General features: G+C 41.3%; 2 long non-coding RNA genes across 2 annotated transcripts in view; both read left to right on the top strand.

Annotated features, from left to right (window-relative positions):
- Nucleotides 1-20,434, top strand: part of LOC106036626 (uncharacterized) — a 505,620-nt gene that overhangs the window by 271,521 nt on the left and 213,665 nt on the right. The window lies entirely within an intron of this gene.
- LOC125182445 (uncharacterized) lies at nucleotides 4,073-9,284 on the top strand. The gene is made up of 5 exons (XR_007162232.2): nucleotides 4,073-4,116; nucleotides 4,399-4,545; nucleotides 5,479-5,597; nucleotides 6,327-6,418; nucleotides 8,969-9,284. It is a non-coding gene; the product is annotated as an uncharacterized lncRNA (long non-coding RNA).

Here is a 20,434-nt window from a genome sequence, read left to right as displayed (position 1 = left end):
GTAAGAAGAAACGGGGATTTGGAATAATGGTCTGTTGAGCAGCTGGAAGAGAATGAGCAGCAACGAAAGAGACTGGTAACTAGCCTGGGCAGCAAAAGTCAGAGCGGTGCTTCCCACACAGCTCAGGTGCACAAGGAAAGGGTGCCAAAACCAAAGTAAAGATTAAACAGAGGACTGGCAGCTATGTGTGGTCAACGGAGATGTCCAACAGAGAATCTGTGAAAATATAACTAGGATTTCTTTAAAATCATAACTGCTCATCTGTTCATGCAATGGATTGTGTCAGAGTGATGAAGAATTTGAAGAGTGCGGAGTTCTTGTCCAAACTCTCTTGGTTGTGACCAAACGTGCTGTCTTTTGTTGAGATGCGTGGTCCAGGTAAAGTACCTGGCCATTGCTGCAATGTCTGCTGGGCTGTTTTCTTTTTCATATCCTGGAGATTAATAAGGCTGGTGCTAAAAGGCCTCGACCTGAGAGTGATGCTAGCCATGAGTGTCTGGTGGCACATCTAGGACAACTGGGCTGAGTACAGAACTGTGAACATCTATTCTGTCGTGTCCTCTGCCATAATTTTCATCACCAGAGGTTGAGTACTTGGTGAAGTCTGATAGACATACTGCAGCTTCCTTCCACCAGCTGCAGTGCCTCCTGTATAAGGAACAGATCTTTCACTCTGACCTAAATACTCTCCAACAATACCTTCAGTCAGTTTCTCCTGAGGACCCAGAAGTCAGGCTCTGTAACTGGAGTCTCTGTCCATCAAAGATAAGTATTTTTTTCACCTTTTTTTCTTAATTGTCCTCATCTTCATGTGCAGGTGATCAAGTCCTGCTGCAACTGAGCTCAGTTTGATTCAAGAACAACATGACAATGATGATGTGGTCAGATTGTACTATAACATTATGTTTTTCCTATGCATTATATTTCCTCTGTAATAACAGGTTTACTAGAAACAAAATTGAAAAATATAACTGTAAATGATATATTCTTGCAACTCTTCTTTAAATGCAGTCATAGGATATCTGGGAGAATCATCTAAGGACACTATCTGTTGTGTTTTTTTTGTTTTGTTTTGTTTTGTTTTGTTTGTTTTGTTTTGTTTTGTTTCATTTTGTTTTCCAGAAAGTCTGGTTCTGATATGGCTACTGAATATGGATTTTTTCTATTTATGTGTGGGTAGGTGTTCTTTTCATTAAGTGATAGACACATCAGAATTTGATTTCCTGATAAATCCCCATAAATATCTCTTTTCATTTCTCTTATGGTTTTCTTTGTTTACAGGCACGTCCTTAGGGACATTTCTCCTCCTCAGGAGGAGCTACAAATGCCCTCTCAGTTATTTGAACACGACTAGGCCTGTTTGGTTGGTGACAGCAGGCTGGCTCACTTTGAATTCTTAGGGATGAGGAAGCCAGTAGTAGCAGCCACATGCTTCCATGTCAGTCTTTGTTCTGACCTATGGCAACTTCCTTAAAATCTGGGGCATTTTTAGCTGCTGATGACCTTCCGTGCAGCTTTCATTGCCACCTTGTAGTGGCGGTTTGGTACATCTTCAGCCAGGAGGTGCGTTGCTTCAATGTCACCTTTAACTGCCTGACTGCACTCTCCCAGACTGCACTGATCATATTTACATTGATTAATATGTTGTGCTGAATAACGAACGATCAAAAATCTTTGTATAACCAGATTTCCTCTGCAAGTGACAGCGCCTCACTTAGACTCATAGACCTCGTGCTGCTGCTGCAGCATGCAGCCATCCCTCCTGTTACACTTGGCAGTCATCCTGAGTAAACTCACTGGATCTGAATTTGGTCCCTCATGCAACACAGGCCAGGCTTTGGCTTTAAGTCACTGTGTTGGAGGGAAATTTAAAATGGGGACAAAGTGCCTGAAGGAAGAGGACTAAGGTCATGACATCACTGCAGGGGAGGCCCATGTTGGAGTGATTGCTGGCTTCTCCACAAAAGATAGTGTAACTAGCATTGTCCTCTGCTGAACGTGAGGAAGGTGATGCTGTCCCTGTCCTCTGTATCAGGGTTATCAACACCAAATGGGCATCCTAGCAGAAAGTATGGACCTTCTTTACCCTGCTTTTTAAACAGTATGTTTAGTCAGAAGTTACCTATGGAAAGCTAGGGCATTTTTCATATTCTAATTCTCGCTCTGCATGCAATGAAAGGGAATTGCATCCAATTTGCTAACCTCTATTCCCAGATGCATATTTCGATTGCTAATGCTACCTTTAAATTGTAGCTAGCCCCCTGCAAGTAAGCATCAGGCATTTTGGCTAAAGCAAAAATTACATATGAACTCGTCACTGGGGAGACAGAATGGCATGAGAACCTATTTGGATGCAACTTGCATCCAGCAGCTCTGCCGCTTGAGTATGACCCTTTACCAGGTCCTGTTCACTTTAGTGTCTACAGAAAGGCCTAAAAAACCCTGTAACCAATAGGCTATCTTTCTGCAAAACCTCCTTGAGTCAAGATGGGGTTTCTATTTCCTATTCTGGGCTAGCTGGGCATTGCCACAGGGCAGTGGCAGGGGATGTATGGCCCCACAGACTAGTGTGGCCCCAGGCTGGTACAGTCGGGGAGCAGGGGACGTGCTGCAGACCTTAGCACAGCCATCTCACCAACAGCCCACTTGTCTGGGAGTCGGAACATTTTCCTGGGGTCCTGCTGCCATCCTGCTAACTGGTGGTGAGAAAGCCAAGTCCTTTCTCATCTCACTTTCCCCATATTTTAAAGAGCTTCAGAAGTGTTCTGGGATCTGCCAGAACAAGGTATTGTTATTAAAGGTTTACAGGTGAAACTATCTGTCTTGATTTTCCCCTGTATCCACTAGGGTGGACAAATCAAATCTTTTGTCTCATTTAGTGGGGGAAAAAAGTCTAATTTACTAAATTTCACAACAGTCGGCCAAGGAAATTATCCTCCTGTTTCTGCTGTGTCTGGGATTCTGCTCTGGTCTGTCTCAGTACGGCACAGGCAACTGGTAAAGATTTCAGCTCTGGACTGCTGCATTGCTTTCCCTCCTGATAAAAACAAATTACTTGCAAAAACTTGTGCACTGTTGGGATTTTCATATGTTTATATTTTCTGTGTGAAGCATGTAGCAGCAATTTAGCCACATAAATTTGAAGAAAACAGGATGTCCTTCAAAAAAAAAACCACAACAACACACACACACACACACACACACATATATATATATAAATATATATATATGTATCTCCCAAGCCCCAAATGGATTACCTATGCAAAGGTTTTGATGCTATGGAGCAGCTGCACATCGTTGGTTTGGGTCTGCTGTGAACAGTGATCAAGGTCATTAGGAATCATGGTGGGGCATGAAATCCATCCCTTATTACCAGCTGATCATAGTGGTGGTACTTTCAGCATAAAGTTGTTTAAAACCTTGCAAACTTTTCCTCACAAATGTGACTACATTCTTGAGTGTTTTATGTGTTGCATGAGAAAGAATTTGGGCAGAGTAAAGCACTCCCCATTTCCAATAAATAATTACAAAGGGTTTGCCAAAACAGCAGTCCCCTGATAGGTTATAACACTGCTTGGTGTAATGTGCTCCCCATGCATTTCATCATGGACATGAAATCTGGACCAATTATCATTTTCTCATACTGTAGCTTTTAAAGTATTTTTATTTTCTTTGTTACTGTCTAGTTCATTAAACAGGGCTTGCAAGTTCCCAGTAACAGGATTACTATTGACAATTTCATTAGAACTATAATTCCACCGCTTGTGCGCCTTCCAGGGAGAACCATCGCAGACCACAGCCACAGCCCGTCCACCTTTGCTATGATTGTGTTTGCAGCTGCCTACGGCTCTTCCCCGTTGAATTTGGAAGGGCCAAAACTGCCAGTTTTTGTAAAACGGGTTTTATCTGTGTATTACACGAGCCCAGTTAGTTCCTGGTAAATTATGGAACTGTCAGCTGCGGTCTGACCCTATGCATGTTGGGAAAGATGCTTAATGTACAGGTGCAGTAAGTTTGTAATTGCAATTTATATATAGCAGTGCAATGCCTGGCCTGGCAGGTAAATACCAGCAAACAGCACAGCTTGAATGGGAGCTGTAAATGTGCAAGTAGCAGGTTTGTTAGAGATCAGCAGCTGGTTTGATTGCAGGCTCCTTGGAACAGAAAATGTCTCAGCTCTTCTCTCTCAGCTCTTTCTGGCCAGACATGTACTACAGTAGCAGCACGCAGTGCTGTGGGTTTCTCAGTCCCTGTATCTTTGTTTTCAGGTTAACTCAGGATATTTGAAATAACAAACCCAAATGTAACTCAGATGAGTTGTTTTATTTTTCAGTTGTTATTTATCTTGCTGTTGGGTTTACAGGATCCATTTGACCAGAGGTCTTTCCTCTAGTACAGGAATAGCAGTGGAAAACCAGAAAAGACAAAATCCTCCTCCTCTGCTCCCAGAGTCTTCCCTCTGTGTCGACTTGTGCGTTCTCTGAGATGGATACTTTTTCAAGCTGGAAGTGGAAATAGCAACCAGAGCGATAAACTTTTCTTTAAGTAAGTTTGTAGATTAGCTCTTGAAATGTAAGATTTTTGCTGTGTTATCCAGCAGCACTTTTTGGTGTTTTTGATGGAAAAATTTTTAAGATTATGTAGATCAAGAACAATCTAGAAAAACAGAGGGGGAACAGGTGTGAAATTGTGTCCCCAGTGATAGGGAAATACAATCTGGAATCAAACTGGATTAAGATAATGGTCCCTTCTGACCCCAAGGTGTGTTTATTTGATGTCATGAGATAACATCTCCGAACGTCTCAGTGTGCTGTTTGTACTTGCTGGAAGGACAAAATTGGAAAGGAGGATCTTTAAGAAAGAAATTTGACAGCTAAGGAAATATTTCTATTTAACATAGTGTAAAAGGGATCAGAATTAAACGTTTTCTGTAAACTATCTAACCCATTGTGCTTTGTTCTTTTGAGCGGGCTTGTGGAGGAGTTAAATGGGATGTCAGTATTCAAGGGAGAGAGCTGGGAGAGACACTTCTTTCTAATTGTATAAACTGCTTTTAATTGAATGTAAGTTTTATATCTCCAGTTATCCCATAAAGATTGTATTTTGTTCTACACTGACACTCTAGAAAGATCTTTCTGGATGCACTTTTAAGACACTGTGTATTTGACCCATTAAGAACAAAAACAAAAAATAAAAAAAAGAAGCAAGCAGATGGGTGTCTAACACTGAAGACGAGCTGCCCAGGTGCTGCTGCAGGGCGCTGGGAGCAGGCAGCAGCACCTGGGCAGGCTCTGGGCACAGCTGCAGGTCCCCATTGGTGGCCTCCCTGAGCTGCTGCTCGTTTGTTCACTGTGTGCCCTGATGTAGTTGATGCCTTTGCACGTGTAATTAATTATGACTTATTTGAAATCTCTCTGTAAAGCCTTGTTCCTCAATTTCCTACAAATCAAATTCTAGAAGGCTAAATTGGATTTTCAGGTTTCCTTCAGTTGGTTTGAGGAGGTCTGTCTGGCGTGCCTACCCACGGGCAGGGAGACACTGCTGTCCAGCCAGAGCTGAACAACCTGTGTGGAGAATACAAAGGCTTTCTTATGCTGGTAAGTTTATATCTGACATGTAAACTTCCCAAATTCGTTTGTTATGGGGTATGGTGCTTAGTAATGGAAGATGTCCTTTCTTTATGTCTCTTTTATGTTGTAAATTATGTGCACATCAGTTAGACATTGAGTTAAAATGTGTATTTTTAATGAAGGAAACAAATACAAGAAAAAGCATGCTTTCGTACTGGTAAGACATTAAAAGGGAGAAAAGTAGTTCTGTAATTCCCCAGCCAACTGCGGGTTGTTTGTGTGCAACCTTATGAGCCGCTGTGTGTGCAGTAGCCACTGCTGGGAAATGCTGGAGTGCCCCAAATACGAACTCTGAGGCATGCTGATGTGTTGAGTGCCTCAGCTCTGTAAAGTTAAGCGTATATTCAATTGCTGCAAAAGGAAGTGTGTATATTTTTCAGCTCTTACCCTTGTCCAGCAAACATTGCAATTGCGTGTCCGGATAGAGTCTCAGAAAAACTAACCCCTAGCTCAGCGCGGCTCTCGTCATGCTGTGCAAATTGCCAAATGATGCTTTTCAGACAAGGCGATGGCAGGTGTGATCGAGGTCCTGTAAGACTGAGGAGGGAAGTCTGGTGTTCCTGCTTGAAAGATTATAGCTGATTGAATCTGCGAAAGAGAGAAAATTGCCATGGTGTGAATGGGGAGGAGGAGGAGAGAGGGGACGGTCTGATTCTGAGCTCCTAACTGTGAGAGTCTCCACACTGCAAACTGCAGGCAAATGGGTGCTTTCTTCCCAACTCCCCCCGAGGCGAATCGTGGAAGATGTAGCGCAGATAGACATGAAAACTGCAGACCTTCTTAGCAAGGTATGTTGGAAGTGGAAAATCTCTTGGCAAAAATAATTGTGTTTTAGTTTAGGAGGTAGCTTGGGAGGGGTACTTCGATAGTCTTAAAATAGAGAAGGTTATGAGCTGATCACTCTTCTCCATGTCCACCCTGTGTTGAACAAGAACAAATTGACTTCATTATTTTTTAAAAAACTTTTTTTTTTTTCAGTTCAGATATAAACTTTGTAGCCATGGGGATAGGCTGAGAGTGATTGCAAAACCTTGCAATTAGTGGTGTTAAATAACAGGTTTGAAAAATATCTGTGTGAATGCCCCACAGATGCACCTGACCCTGTCTGAGAACCCAGGAACGAGCTCTCTGACCCTTGTGATCCTTCCCAGCTTTGTTTCTGTGGCTTTTTGCGAATGGCTGCCCTTGTAGCTGAGGACAAGAGAAGTTCGAAGGGGGGCTGTTTTCAGCAGGAATTGTTTTATCTGCTCACATAACTTTTTCAAAGTCTGGTTTTATTGAAAGAACATACAAACCTAGCAGGAACCCTAAGGAGAACACCATTACGTTTGTTTAGGTTAGACATTGCTAGGCTTTCTGGGCTGGCTGAATGCAAGGGTGGAGTGGTTCCTAGTGCAAAAAGAGGCTTGCTAATATCGCTTAGTAGATAGCACTTGTGATTTTGTGATTGACTGCAGGTGATAAGTAGACAGAAATCGTTTAAAGTGGTGGTTTTGTTCTTTAATGCTCCTATAAACTGCTGGGACTTCTCTACTTTTTCCTCCTGTTTGAGACAAAGGCAAGTTGCTCTGCTCCATGTAATGAAAGTCTGGAATCTTCTGCTTGCGGGTCAGTGGGTATCTTAAGAACTTGGTAGGAAGTTCACTTTAACTTGTCTGGTGCTGTCCCTTGCCTTTTAACCAAGTGTAACATAACAAAAGTGTGTTGCTCAGATGAGCTACCAGAAAGTGAAAAAGACTGCTAGGAATTGGGAAAATTGGGAGTGTGCATGTTCAAAATTAATTTTCAAATAGCCTTAACGTTAGGTTGATTTTCCTGGAGCAAGAATTTACAGCTTATCCCTATCTAGGCTCAGAAAAGGTGGAGTAGTAGAAATACATATTTGCTTACTGTATGTGTGTGAGGTGCTCGCTGAAGCACAAACATTGTGATGTGGCTAATACGGGAAATTTACAGGAACACACACACAAATTAAAATAAATAAATAAATAAAATCCTTGTGCCTGTAACACTAGTTCTGGAAGCTTTGTTCCCCTCTCTAAAACGCTGGCACAGAATGTGTCTAAAGCAATGGGATAGTGAATTCAAATGAGATAAGTAGGGTCTGGTTTGCTCTTAAAATCAGTTTGTGGAGGGTTTGGTTTGTTATATTTCTACGAGTAAAAATAGAGATTAGGCTTCAGGCAAAACAAAATGAAAACTTTTGTATCGTGTCTTGATCGCTGTTATTCATAAATCAATTCAGATGGTAATTAATAAAGGTTAAATCTTGGGGGTGAGGAGGTTGTTTGGTTGTTCCTGCAAGCTTGTACATGTATGGAAGTATTGGAAGTGTTTTGGGGGGGTGGGGGGGGATTAAGGAATTTGTGCCCACAGGAATTTCTGTATTTCAGTACTTCTTTGCTTTGAAATTGAGACATAATCATCCTTTCCCCTTTAAAAAATACAAAGCATTCTATGGAAAAGTCTTTCTTGTTTGTTTATTTTTTCCTTCAGTACTTCTCTTATAGAGAAGAAATGAAAAATACTCCTTCCATGGCCAGAGCCTGGGGAAGGACAAAATAGAACCGGCTTGCAGCAGGAGATTCACACTGCGTGCATGCGAAATCTGCAGCGCTAGGGGTATGGAAGCACTCAAGTTCCTTGCTTGTGGAATGTGTTTCCATCACTGGAGATGTGTGTAGTGTTTTTTCCTTTTTTTTTTTTTAAGTGCCAATGATGTGTCAAGAATACTGTAATGGCTCTACTTAATTGTGCCTTGAGATGAGAAAAGCAGGCTTAAAGCCTTCATCTTTTCTGGTTTTATTTGGTTTTGATTCTATGACTGAAAACTTGTTCTAAATTCAGTATATTGACTTTTTAATTGGGGATGGGGGGAATCAAATCTTTTGATTTATAAACATGAAACAGTATTTCTACTCAGACTGCTGAACTTGGTTTATATTTTCTTAATGGTAATTTTGTGTGAGGCTTTTCTTTCTCTGCAAAAATAAATGATAAGGTAGATAGCTTATAACAAAACATCATTTACACAGGGAAAAGTTTCATCTGAAGTCTGGTGACCATTACTAATGGAAAAAAACACACAGTCTCTGCAGTTGTTCTGGTTTGTGGAGCAGTAGGAGTAGGACTCGACAATCCGAGTTGGTAGCTTCCAACTTGGGCTGTCCTATGCTATTGATCTCATTCCCATCTTTGATCCAAAATACTTGGCAAAAGTCACCGGTGCTTTTGGAATTGCATTGTGAAATGGGATCAACATCCCAGTAGGCAGTTCTCCACCGGTATGGTATGAATGGACTTTAAATGGTCATTTCTATGACTATTTCTATCTGCAGCCCAGCTGAGACACAGAGATGATGTCTGTTGCTGTAGCTTAGACTTCCAGTTTTATTCCATCCTTGGCCCAGCGTGCTGCTTTCTTGCCTGTCACGTCTTCTGCCTGCTAGAAAGCCCTTGTGAGGAATGTTCGGGAGAAGAAGCAGCTTGAGAGATGCTCTGCAGACTGAGCAGAATTAATGCTGCCCCGATTTACTTGTTCCCATATCAAGATGTCTGTGTGGCTGGCAGTCACCGGGGCTCTGCGTGTTCCCGGAGAGAGCTGGGCTGCGCTGCTCCGGTGAGCTCTGGGTTGTCCGCTCCTGGGGCGAAGGGTGGGAGATGTCCAGGTAGTTTGGAGCTGAGCAATTAATTTTGTGTGACCCTTATGTAGTTGGTCCATTGAAGGGATTTTTCTCCACCCTACTTGTAAACCATACTTCTTGCCAGCTTTCTCTGCCCATTAGTACATCAGGGACTGTCTGCAGGTCTTTCCTGATCTTTATTAAGATCAGCTTGGATCAATGAGTTACATAGCATTCCTCTCCATTTTAATATTGCAATCTCAATGAATTTTTTCAATACCCATATCAGCTGATCTTTTGTACAGCAAATAATTCACCCTTCATAGTTGTTGTTTCTTCCTTATACTTATGCATGTTTAACTGTGATCGGGAGCATTATTACATCTGTACATGTTAATCTGCCTGTGCTGAACCATGCCCCTGGGTGGCCTTGTCATATACAATGAATGTCAACCTTCCTTGTGGTTAGTGTTTGGGTTTAAATAATTGTATTTTACTTTTTGTAGACACTTCTTTCCAGCAGACCATGGAATGTCAAGTGGACGTTATCATTAGTTTGGACCTAGTCCTGAGGCAAATTAAATGTTTGACTCTTTATTGAAGAATCCCCTTCCTCTAAATGATGAGATAAATTCAATTTATTTTGTTTCTAACACAAAATGTTGCAAGAGGCTTATTGCATATTGCAGTGGTGGTGACTGAAAAAATAAAGCACTCCACTAGTTCATGTTTACAATATATGAATTTAGTTTGATTATAAATTACCCAGACTCCTGTGCTTTGGAGGCAATTGAAAATCCAAGGGGATTTCTCCTAGCCCCTCCTTTCAGGGAGGAGGGACATAAAAAAAAAAAAAAAAAAAAAAAAAAAGTTGTTTTCATAATGTCTGGTTTTATCCATGTTTTGTCTGTGTTAAAAGATGAAAAAGGTAAATGAAAAGTACAGCATAATTCATCAAATGTAGACTTTCCATGAACCAGGAGATGTGAAGTTGGCTTAAGCTACAGGTGAGGATTCAGCTAATTCTCATTTTATGTGAGGTGCTGTTTATGCGCCTTATCTATTTTAAATGTTCTAGACATGTAATTTTCACATGATTGCTGTGACTTGTAGATTTTTGAATTGCTTATAGCAAATATCCTCCCTAGATTTGAGTAGGATTTTTTTTGTAAGGCAAAAGAACTGACAGATAAAGTTTTGGTATTTTAAAAAAAAATTTGTTTTTTCCTTAGTTGAGTTTGTTGTAGTCTCAAGAATGTTTGTATGGGTGGTTGTTTGTCCAAGAAACATGGTTACTAAATATATGGAATTAAAAAAAAAAATCAAGGTTGTGCTGGAATGAATGTATTTAAAATTCAGAAAGAGAGATTCCTTAATTAACTTAATAAAATTACTAATGGAAGCATTTTAACTGCTAAATTTAATTTACTTGTCAAGATATCAGGCTACAAAGAGGAGAGAAGAGTGGGAACTCTGCTTTCCATTATGATGTGCTCTATTATAGAATAAATTTGCTTAAAATGAAATATATCACAAAAAGCCATCAATGACATCTTAATTTGGAACAGCCAGTTGAAAAGTAATTAGACTGTGAAGCAATCAGTTCTCGTAAATCAGTGTTTCTCTTTACATAAACATACGTTTTTACTATTTATAAACAGGAAAGACTTCTAGATACTCAAGTAGCAAGGACTTTGATTGTATTTCTGCTGTATGTGTTTTCTATTTTACATTACAAAACTGTCAAAACAAAAAGAATTGGGGCTTGATTTGGATGTGATCCAGCAAAACGCTTAAGCAGAGGTTTCACTTTAACTGTTCCTTTAAGAACATGTCTCTGAGGGGCCTCCTCTTCCATTGACAGAAGTCCAAATTTATAAGCTGAAACCGGGATTAGAAAATAGGAAAGGAGTTGCAGGTCTGTTCAGTGTGAATGCCTGGTACACCCTCTTCATCACTGCTATAGGGGAGGCCAGTACTGAGATAGCTTGATAATGGGACTAATGGTTTTGCAGTAGATTCGCTTTCAAAATTGGTCTAAACCAACTCCTCTGGAAATATCTATTTAAAAATGATGACCCCATGGGAAAACTTCACTTTGAAGATTCAAGTGTTAAAAATAACTTCGTGTTCACCACTGTAAGTCCGCACGTTTTGCTGGCTGCCTCATAAGGGATTCCCGCCATTTAGGGCTGGTGTTTGAGTTGGGATGGTAGAGAGCTCAGTGCTAAGTGGACATTTGTGGGGTCTTGGCATCTAGTCTTTGTAGACCTTTGAAGAATATTGCCCTATGATAAAGCAACAAATCCAGGAGAAAAAAAGAACTGTGGTATCAGGGTTGCTACAGTATTGTTTAAAACTGTTGTATGGCTGTTAGTGTTCCTCTGTCATGGTCCTCTCCCAGCCAGTCTGTGTGCTAGGAAGCACTGCTGCTTTCTGTAAGGATTTCTGCTGTTTAAAAATATTCTGAAGTAACTTTTACGTTTTTGGTAATAATTTTTAAAATAATATGAAATATTCTGGTAACTGGTTGTTTTCTGGAAGGCAGGTCAGGGCACCTGTTCTGTCAGTAGCTGCAGAATTTATCTGATAAATACCAGCAATTTCATTCACAAAAAGACAGGCACTGCTCTGCGTTTATGTTTGCACATTATTTTTACCTTTTTGAAGGCTGATTTTGGTTGAGGCAGGGGAGAAAAGAGGAACTTGACTTCTGAGGTTTGATTCTTTAGTATCCTAGAAAGGTTGGAGATGGAATGGGCAACATGGTGTAATTGTTACCCAGAAGTTATTCAGATTTCCATGTTTGGACTGTACCAGAACAATAGATGCATCAAGTCAAATTTAAAAGTGATCATAAAAAAAAAAAAGACTTGTGATGTAGGAGTCATGATACAGATCAGATCCTTCTTGCTTTGAACTATCATAGACTTTTCCTTACAGTCAGTTCGCTCTCCCAGCATCACAGAAGTACTATGGTTGTGGTCAAGGTGCCAAGAAGAGCTCCACGATGAGCAGGAGAACAGCTGCTTCCATTTGGATTAGTTGTTGGGGCAGGGGACTGTAAATGTTAGTACTCATTTCAGCCAGAGCTGTGTGGGATACGCTGCCAAGCGAATTAAATCAGCATTAAATAATGTTGGTGAATATGCTGAGAAGGAATATCCAAAGAAGTAGAGCAAAGCAGACTGATTACTGAAAAGCGAGACTTGTAATGAAAACTTAATTAATCAAAGTTCTTATAGCTATTAGTTTCCCTCCTTTTCTGCCAGGTAGCTCATGAATGGAGAGCTTTGTTTTTCATATGTTAAATGCAGCTTACCTGGGAAATTGTACTGTCATCTTTGGGAGGCAGCCTGCTCGGTTTTCCTGCCTGGGCAAAATACAGCCCGTGTCACATGCAGATCTGTTAGTACTTAGAATGGAATTTTACTGAATATGCACCCCTCTGCTGTGCCTGTCCTTCACTAAGACAGTATCTGCAGAAGAAATGCCAGTAGCACAAATTAGAGTTGTGCTTAGGCAAGCCAGGATGAGAAGTGTATGCAGCTTCATGTGATGGCATGGATCTTGGGTGCAACAAAAGGCAGCTCTTTAAGCCCAAACTTATTATTATTCCGAAAACCCAATTGCAAAGAGAAGTGTTACAACTGGAACACAAGGCTCTTGGGAACATGGTCTTAGTAAATATGCTGTGTATAAAGCAGCACTTTTTGCAAACAGCAGGTTTAATATTAATTCTAATTTCACTTGTTTTTAAATGAACATTTTACTGTGAATTTCAGGAGTTTAAGATGTTTGTAGCTAAAGTCATTAGAAAGTTAAATCATAGAATCATAGAATATCCTGAGTTGGAAGGGACCCTTAAGGATCATCAAGTCCAACTCTTGACACTGCACAGGTCTACCCAAAAGTTCAGACCATGTGACTAAGTGCACAGTCCAATCTCTTCTTAAATTCAGACAGGCTCGGTGCAGTGACCACTTCCCTGGGGAGCCTGTTCCAGTGTGCAACCACCCTCTCTGTGAAGAACCCCCTCCTGATGTCAAGCCTAAATTTCCCCTGCCTCAGCTTAACCCCGTTCCCGCGGGTCCTGTCACTGGTGTTAATGGAGAAAAGGTCTCCTGCCTCTCGACACCCCCTTATGAGGAAGTTGTAGACTGTGATGAGGTCTCCCCTCAGCCTCCTCTTCTCCAGGCTGAACAGGCCCAGTGACCTCAGCCGTTCCTCGTACGTCTTCCCCTCCAGGCCTTTCACCATCTTCGTAGCCCTCCTCTGTACACTCTCCAACAGTTTCATGTCCTTTTTATACTGTGGTGCCCAGAACTGCACACAGTACTCGAGGTGAGGCCGCACCAGCGCAGAGTAGAGCGGGACAATCACCTCCCTTGACCTACTAGCGATGCCGTGCTTGATGCACCCCAGGATACGGTTGGCCCTCCTGGCCGCCAGGGCACACTGCTGGCTCATATTCAACTTGCTGTCTACCACGACCCCCAGATCCCTCTCTTCTAGGCTGCTCTCCAGCGTCTCATCGCCCAGTCTGTATGTGCAGCCAGGGTTTCCCCGTCCCAGGTGCAGGACCCGGCACTTGCTCTTATTGAACTTCATGTGGTTGGTGATCGCCCAGCTCTCCAACCTATCCAGATCCCTCTGCAAGGCCTTTCCACCCTCATTCGAGTCCACAACTCCTCCAAGTTTGGTGTCATCAGCAAACGTGCTCAAAATACCTTCTATTCCTACATCCAGATCGTTTATAAAAATATTGAAAAGTACCGGCCCTAAAATGGAGCCTTGAGGGACCCCACTGGTGACCGCCCGCCAGCCTGACGCAGCCCCATTTACCATAACCCTTTGGGCCCTGCCCGTTAGCCAATTGCTCACCCATCGTATGATGTTTTTATTTAGCTGTATGGTGGACATTTTGTCCAGTAGGATCCTATGGGAAACCGTGTCAAAAGCCTTGCTGAAGTCCAAAAAAATCACATCAGCTGGTTTCCCTTGGTCCATCATACGGGTGATCTTATCATAAAAGGAAATCAGGTTAGTTAGGCAGGACCTACCCTTCACAAACCCATGCTGGCTGGGACCAATGACTGCTTTGTCCCCCAGGTGCGCCTCAATAAGTTCGAGAACCATCTTCTCCATGATTTTACCAGGCACTGACGTGAGACTGACAGGCCTGTAATTGCTAGGGTCTTCTTTCTGACCCTTCTTGTAAATCGGCACATTTGCCAGCTTCCAGTCTACCGGGACCTCTCCAAATTCCCAGGATCATTGAAAAATAATTGAGAGAGGTTCCGCGATGACGTCCGCCAGCTCTTTCAGCACCCGGGGATGAATCCCATCTGGACCCATGGACTTGTAGGGATCCAGGTGGAGTAGCAAATCCCGCACACGTTCAGGGTCGGTTGGGAGTTTGTCATCCCCACCGTCCCGGTCCTCCAGCTCAGGGCACCCTGGGTCCCGAAGCCCATCATCGGCATTGAAGACAGAGGCAAAGAAGGCATTAAGCGTCTCTGCTTTGCCTATGTCATTGTCTGTGAGGAGACCTTCCCTATCAAGGAGCGGCCCTATGTATTCTTTAGTTCTCCTTTTTCCATTCACATATCTGAAAAAGCCCTTTTTATTTTTTCTCACAGACACAGCCAGCTTCAACTCTAGGTGTGCTTTGGCCACACGACTTTTCTCCCTAAATAAATAAAATACAACACACTCTCTTAATTGTGGTTGTAGGGATTGTTTTGAGAACTGTTATCATTTAATCCACTTTGGCTTTTATATCACTTGGAAGAAGTTCTCTGAAGTGCAGCACTGTGCCTGTGATGGAGGTGGCAGCAGCTAATCCTGCCGTGCTGTCCTGCGCCTGGTGGCAGGGCAGCGTTCTGCCTTTTTAGATGTTTTGATCACACAAACATTAATTTTGGATTCATGGGTAACAAAAAGCAAGTTGTTCACTTAGCTCAAGAAAAAGAAGATTCATCTCTTCTTGTTATTAGTGATCAGCTGAGATGCACAGTGGCATCTGCAGCAAAGTTTTGCATATTTTGGGAGGAAAAAGTGATGAGCTGCTGCAGCTCATCTGGTAGCAGGTGATGTAGGAAGTGGTCAGGATATGTAGACAGGCAGGAATCCCATACCTGTACTCCTCAGGTTATTTATCATGAGAAAAATCTGTCTTTAAAAACAAATAGTGATTGTTTAATACAAAACCTTTTCCTGGACTGTGCTTCTTTTGGAGTTCTTGCTTCCTTTTTTACCAAATAAACATACAGCATGTGTTTTTTTACTTTGTCTTCCTGATCCTGTTAGGAGGGCAAAAGGTAGTTGAAAGCATTGTTCTTACCATACTGTCTTTGCTTCTCTTCTTGTTCTACTGGTTTTCGTTGTCACACAAAAGTAATAGGAAGAAAAGAATAAACAGAAGGAAACTGAAGTTACGTTTTGAGAACGTGTGTGTGTATCATGGCCATGACTTGCTTATAAGATAGCTTCAGTTTCCTGTGACTTGGTGGCATGATATTTAACATTCTCTTTTATAAGCTTGTTGTTTACAGCAGTTTTAGATTTCTGCTTAGCCTAATGATGACAAGAGGGTCCACCCTGGAGAGTTCAGCCTCCAGTCTTTGAAGGTCTCATTTGAACGCGTTTGCAACTGTGAGGAATGGCTTGAGGCTGTGCTATTTCACATGAGAGAGGAAAGGGAAAAACACCACCAAAAAAAACGCCTTTCCTCCCCATTTTTATTTGCCCTTATTTGGGATTCTCCATGGCTCTTAAAATATAGGTCAAGGATCTGTGTGGATACAGTATAATAAAGGACAGGTTTTGGTGCGCTTGCTAGCAGGGAGGGATGAGGTGTGCTTTCCCTAAGGGCTTTGTTTAACACACAACCTGTGTCCCTTTCTGCCACTCCTGTTCTTGCTTCTGCTCATTCTCAGGACTTCAGAGTGCATTTTAAAGCTTCTGTCAGCTTGTATGCATCAACTCTTCTTCCTCACCTCCTTTTTGTTACCCCCTTTGGAAGGAGAAATAGCATGTGCAGCAGAAACACCTTTTGTACCGGCTCTAGGCAGTTTGGCTCAGCAGCTTACATTCCGTGATGGTCTTTGTCTTTCTGGATCCATCAGTCTTTATGCGTAGTCTATTACTCGGTAAGACAAATGCATGCAATGGCAGAGGACATAAAATCAGCTTATGGGGTACACATCTAGTGTACCTGTTTCCCACTGATGTCAAGTACTCTTCTTTGTATGCTTCGTGATCTGAACACACTTCTGCAGTGCAATGCCTTCTATTTCAAGCCACTTGAATGGTGGCGTGCCCCTCGTGTCTTTCACAAGGTGTCCTGTTGGTTTCAACCTGGCATTACTGTAGAAATACATGTGCTTTGGGTAGGTCTCATAGTAGGTTTTCCAGAAACGCATATTGTTGCCCCATCCCTTTTCTCCAGCAGTGTAATAAGAGTCAGCACTGAATGAAAGTCAGTACACAATGAACTGTACTCCTGGGTCTTGGCAATGTGTTTTGTTTGGGCTGCTGCTTGTCTGCAGGCCAGTACCAAGACCTGCACCGCCATTACCTGTGTCACAATCAGCTCCCGTGCTCTGCAGACATACATTCTTGCCTATTGATTTGAATGCCCTCAGCATCGTTATATTAAAGCAAAAATATAAACTGCTTCTTGTGCATGTAGTTGTCCTCTTCTGTAATCTAAACTTCAGTATTTTAAATCTGTATTAATGAACAATATTTTGTCCTTCAGTTTAGTGTTTAAATATATCCTTCAATTTATATTTACAAGAGCTGTTTTCTCAGGTTTTAAGTTTCTCTGATTTATATCCTGATATTTATCTATTTACACTTTTATCTGTGCTTTGCAGTAGCACTAGAGGTTTAATAGAGAATACCTTAAAGTCCTCTTTACTTTGCGTCCTGCGAGCTGCCATAGTGATCTCTTGCTGAGGCACTTGAGAAGTCGAAAATACAGAACATATGTTTTATTGTTAACACGCTAGATCATAGATGTATTGCATCAAGCCAGTGAATTTATCCAGGTAATTTCTTTCAGACACATTACAATAGTTCAGAACTTCTGTTATTTAGGGTTGAATTTTGATGTTGTCGTTGTTTCCTCCCCATAATTCTTCTATTTGCTTTAGCATAGGAAAGCACAGATTAGATATTATTAATTTGGATATAATGGAAGAACAGGCCAAGGGTAAGCAACTGTAAGCCAACTTTTAAATATAAATTATAGCATGGTATGTGATCTTCACAATATAAATCTCATAGCACTTAATAGGATTAGGACACTAAAACATTGTGTAGGACACAATCTCGGTAGTCTTACTTCCCATTGATCTGGATGTAAATATCTTTCTGAATTAAGTTTATTCCACAGAACTTCAGGTTAATAAGGAAAAATTTCCAGGGGAGCAATAGTGCTTGGTCTGGCTGTCTAATTCTTTTTTCAAAGCATACTGACTTGGTCAGGTACAACATACAAACTGGGTGTGCATCTATCCCTATAACTAACAGGGTTTTCTAGGAAGCCCTACCTTGCAGAAGGGAGTAAAAGTTCACATATAGGACTGTAGCCTTACCTTTTGGACGTTAAGATTTGCTTTTCCCAATCACTATGAATAATTAAATAACAGTTTAATTTATCCACAAGAGGAGATGAATTATACTTTAAATTTTATTTATACATGTAGAAACATTATAACAAATACAGTTATTGTCACATAGGTATACTTTCCAGCACTTTTCTCTCTAGCATATTACATCATTGGCTGATGACCTTACCTTTGCTGTTTAGAAAGGGAAAGCGAAATTAAATGGGGAAATGAGATCCCACAGGATACAAAGTGGGATTTTTTGTTTGTTTTTGTTTTTTTAAGTAGATGTATTAAACTGCACAGGTGAAATATTGCAGCTTCAGCTGGCTCCCCTGCCCTTGCACAACGAGTCCTGTTGACCAGCTGGAGCAGCTACTTGTGGGGCGAGGTGCTACTCAGAGTAAGTGTGGCAGAAGACATAGACCCTATCAAAAGAACCTCTAAGGCAAGCAGATCTTTGTCAACCATTTTTATTTTATTCCTTTAAGTGCTTCTTATTCCTAAGAAAATGAAAAGGATGTGATGCTTTTGCCCTTATTTTGCGTGTTGTTTGTAACATTAAGTAGCTCTTAAGCAGTCAGATTTATGTCTCTTTGGTACCCAGGACAACACTGATGATAATGGCAATAATCCTTACCACTTAAATGGCATTTTACAAATTCAAAGTGTTGTGCAACAAACATTAATTAGTTCTCACAAGAGTCTTGCTGTGAAGTAGGTAAGTGTTGTTGTTCTCCTATTACACATGGGGAATCTAAAGCAAGAAGGTAGATCATTCAGGGAGCCGGTAGCACTCAGGCAGGAATTGAAGCTGTGGAGTTTCTGCTTCCTATGTTGTTTTGTTGAGTGTGCTGCTTTCACTGCAGTTAGTGAAAAACATGCTGCAAGACTCAAAAACTCAGTGCTTCTGTTCTACCATGATACACCTTCAAGTGGAGCTTACAAGGCTGTCTCACAGTGACCCTGTAGATCAGATGCTAGCAGCTCAAGTTTTGCATTTTATGCAGAAAATACACTTTGGAGTAGAAGGATGTTTTCACATCTGAAATCCAGTGCCCGATACAAAGATGAAGCTGAGAACCACACACAAGGGCACCCTTTCCTAACCTGGCAAAGCAGGGCTCCTAACAGTGCTGTCTTATGGTCTGCTGCACTAGCTGTGCAGTGCTATTTCATATGTCTTTACAATTAAAAAGCTGGCTGCTAAAGAGCTACTTTGTATGTTTGGGCTACTTAATATGTCTGGTGGGAGTTGGAACCAGGTGATCTTTAAGGTCCCTTCCAACCCATTCTGTGTTCTCTTGCTTTCTCTGAACAGTAGGAGTTCTCCCACTGGGATGAAATATTCGTTTTAAGGTAAGGTGTTTTTTATACATAAGCAGCTGCTCCTTTTCATTGCACACTGATGTATCACTTTTAGGATACTACCACTTCAAGGTCAGTTGCAGTCGTATTTGTGTGTATCTCTGTGAGTATCCAAAGGATCATCAGTAAACACTATTGAATTAAAAATAAAGCTCTGAAGAAGAGTCACCCCTTTTGTGTATGGGAGGAAAAAAGAGGTCAATCGTTACAGCATATCATAATTTTGCAACATGGCAGTTGGGCTCACAGTATTGTAATTGCAAAGGTGTCTGTGCAGTCCACATTGTTATGATTTGATTAAACGGGAGAGCTCAGCACAAATGGAGTACCTTGGTACCCCAGGCAGGGTCTCTGTGCTGAATCTACCTCAGTGACTCAAGATACTGCAGCACATATGACAAATAAAAATCATGTAGTGTTCAGAGACCTCTACAACCTCAAATCATAACTCACAATTTATTTGCTTTTCTTACTGTAAATCAAATATTTAATGTTTGAATATATTTATGGCATTTAATTTCCTTTTTTTTTTCAGTTGGGCTGTAGGAAAAAAGTGAACAACTTTTGGTGCTTTGCATTCACCTTTCTTTTCACTTTAATCTAAGCTGTAGCACCAACAAATGTGCGGAGGTGTGCAAAGAAAATATTTCACGTAATTCTTACTCTTTCACCCACCAATCTTTTGCTGTCTCAACTACGTTAACACATCTTCATGCTCTTCTCCCATTTTCTTTTCCTGCGTCCCTATTATTCTTCCTTTCAGTTTCTGTTTCTTGTTCTCTTCTTTTCTCCTCCTTCACAATCCTATATTCCTAGAGGTGAAATACTGACACACTAAACCGATGTGCCATTTCATTCCTTGATTTTTATGAATCTCTTAACTTTGTGCTCTGAGTGCAGGTGATGTTTTCTGATGAGGTGAAGAATCGGTACGGGGATACATAGTTAGCAGTGATTAATATCCAGTGAAAAATAAAAAGGGAGAGACTTGAAAAATTCAAATAATGAGAGGGATCACAAAACCAGGGAATGAAGTGGTCCATTGATTTTAGTGTACCACCCTTTTGCTTTCAGAAATTCAGGTTTTTAAATCCTAGTTCAGTCTGCAGGCAACGCGGATTTGATCTCATCCTGTTCCCACTAGTCCCTATGTTATGGCCCTGCCGCTGTCAGGTGTGAGTGAGGGTTTTTTCTC

This window comes from Anser cygnoides, chromosome 3, assembly GCF_040182565.1.
Source record: "Anser cygnoides isolate HZ-2024a breed goose chromosome 3, Taihu_goose_T2T_genome, whole genome shotgun sequence".
In the NCBI taxonomy this organism is placed as follows: Eukaryota; Metazoa; Chordata; class Aves; order Anseriformes; family Anatidae; genus Anser; species Anser cygnoides.
This window is presented reverse-complemented; position numbering and strand designations above follow the sequence as displayed.